Below are 2,791 nucleotides of genomic sequence, written 5' to 3'. Positions count from 1 at the left end.
TACCATCATCTTCCCGAAAAGGGATCTTCCTATAAGCAGTCATTCCCTCTACCCTCTCTCCCCAGGCCTGATAACCATAATCCACTCTCTGGATCTGCCTGTTCTTGACAGTTATTGTACATGGAATCCACATGGAATCTTTTGCTTTCTAAATGTTATCAAGGTTTATTCATGTCCCAGTGTGTATCATCACTTCACTTTGATGTCTAAACATTGTCTCATTGTAGGAAAATGTCATGGCTTATAAATTATCCATCATACACTGAATGGCATCTGAGTACATAGGCTATAAAAACTCATTTCCTTATAGGGTAGGAGCAGAAGGAGTGAACACTAGAATCTATGGTGCTTTTTTTTAATATATAGAAAAATTCCTTTGCTTGCAATTTTTCATCCACATTTACTCCAAGAGAGTTTTTTTTAAAGTAATTAGAAAGGTAGCTATCAATGATAACTCCTTACTTAGTAAATATATAAAAATGTTCAGAAATCAATGTTCTAAACTATTAATTTCTATTAAAAAAATTCCAACGTTTAAAAAGATAAGGATTCACTCTCACCAATGTCCTTATCTGGATCCTATTGGGCAGCTTCTTTTTCTTGTTGCCGTTTCTTCCAAAGCTTGGCCATTGCCAGAAACTTCAGGTTAGGCTGGTTGGCAGCATCCTCTGGAAAGATGTAACCATGGTATTCTTCCCAGCCGGCATCAGATCCATCTTGGGCCTGGACCTTTCTCCTCTTCTTGACCTTTTCTGGCATGAGTTTGTTTACTCTTTCCTTGTCTGATACTGTTCCAAATTCATCTACAAACCCTCGCCAGGATTCCAGCAACATAAGTCTCTCTTCTTTCTCTTCTCGGTTTCTCATGGTCCTGTTCGCCTCTTGATAAATCTGTCTGCATTTAGTCACACCTGCTTCTTTCCCTGAGGATAACTCAAACTGAGCCAAACTGATCCATACCTTGACTTCCTGTGTTCGCTGAAGCAGTTGTCAGTAAAAGTTTCGTGCTCTTTCAGTTTCTTCCTGCTCAATCTCAAAATGGATATAGGATGTCCAAAGGACCTCTGGCATGTCTAAGCTTGGCTGGCTGATGGCTAATTCATAGATGGCCCGGGCTCTATCGATATCACCAAGGATTGTCTCTAATTCTCAAACTTAATCCATGAGGTACAACTTTCAGGTCCAAATTCCAAGAACTTCTCATAAAGCTTGTGGCATCTGTCAAATTCTTGAAGCTGTAGTTCCAGTTCTATATAGCCTTTGAATAACTTGTTCTTTGGGCATTTGCCTATGGAAGTCCCCAATGCTCTTCTGGTCAGTGGCAGATTTTTGTGTCGTATTTCAAACTGTGCATAATATAACCACATTTTGGCAAAGGTGAACTTTTTGTGAGGAATTAGTGCCAAAGAGGCTTGATAGACCTGCCTTGTCCTCTCAGGATCCTTGGCTTCAAGCTCTACGTAGAATGCATAGTTGATCCAGAGATAGATGTAGCACTTCCAATGCCTCTTCTCCTGGATGGGCGGCACGTTGGCAATGGCCCTCTCATAGACTTCCCGCACTGTGTCGGCCTCCGCCTCACTTTCCTCCAAGCGCAAGTAATCAAACCAGGCATCGTAATTGTACGGATTAGCCTTCACTTCTTCTTCATATTGGCATCTCCGTTTGCTCACGATGATATCTTCAACAGCCTTCTGGTCACCATACTTCTTCTCAAAGACAATATCGTTTTTCAAGAGTTCTTGTGCCCCTTGTTTTGAAATTCTACCCAGGGCATATTTGTGGATAACTCGTACCCTTTCCAATTCTTTCTGGTTTTCCTCGAATTTGGCAAAGGCCGCATACAGGTGTGCGTCCATATGCTCCTCTCCAAAGAACTCCACTGCTCTCTCGTAGACTTGCCGCGCATGGGCAAAAGAAGCATGCTTCTCTTCGAATCGGGCATACTTGACCCAGTTCTTCACAGCAGGGTGCACGAGCACAAAGCGTTCGTAAAGGGTATGGGCCCACTCCACCTCTTTGTGTCTCAGCTCGAAGCTGATGTAGGAGTGCCAATCAGGCCGCCATTCCATCCAGCGCTCAAACACTTGACGGGCACCGGCGACATTGCCCAACATCTCCTCCATGGATGTGTACCTGTGCCAGAACTCACTGACTCGGGGCAGAGTTGTTAGGGCTCGCTCCCAGATATTTCGGGCATGGTTCACCTGGCGGTTCTTCATTTCCATTTCTCTATACTTCAGCCAGAGTGGAATACTCCCATAGTCTACATCCAAGGCACGCTCGTATATGGACTGAGCCCTTGGGATTTCCTTGAGACTTTCTTCCCACTGGGCATATTTGATCCAGTTATTAATCACAGTCCTGTTTTTTCTTATGTTATCTTCAAACGTCTTCCTCTTCCGAAGTTTGTAATCATTGAGCTCCTCTTCATCTGTGATCTTCTGCTGAGGCGGGGGTGGAAGGAGCTGGAGTTCTCTCTCTTTAGCCTCTCTTAAGAGCTGCTCTGCAGTTAGCTGTACCTCAGCTGGCACTTTGTTTTTCACCTTGGCCACTTTGGGAATCCGCTGTTTCCTGGCAGCTGTAGAGGTCACTATGTCTGCAGTAACCCCGACAAACACACACACACACACACACACACACACACACACACACACCAGGACCTTAGAAATGGGCTTCAAAAACCAGCCCACACCGGAAAGTTGGCCCACAACAAACTAGATCCCCTAACACAGGCACACGCCTTTAATCCCAGCACGTGGAAGGCAGAGGTAGGAGGAGCTCTAAGTTG

The 2,791-nt window shown here is 44.5% G+C and overlaps 1 pseudogene; it reads right to left on the bottom strand.

Annotated features, from left to right (window-relative positions):
- Positions 1-534: 534 nt before the first annotated feature.
- On the bottom strand, positions 535-2,243 carry LOC114688803 (annotated as a pseudogene).
- Between the last annotated feature and the right edge of the window lie 548 nt (positions 2,244-2,791).

This window comes from Peromyscus leucopus, unplaced genomic scaffold, assembly GCF_004664715.2.
Source record: "Peromyscus leucopus breed LL Stock unplaced genomic scaffold, UCI_PerLeu_2.1 scaffold_1434, whole genome shotgun sequence".
NCBI lineage: Eukaryota > Metazoa > Chordata > Mammalia > Rodentia > Cricetidae > Peromyscus > Peromyscus leucopus.
This window is presented reverse-complemented; position numbering and strand designations above follow the sequence as displayed.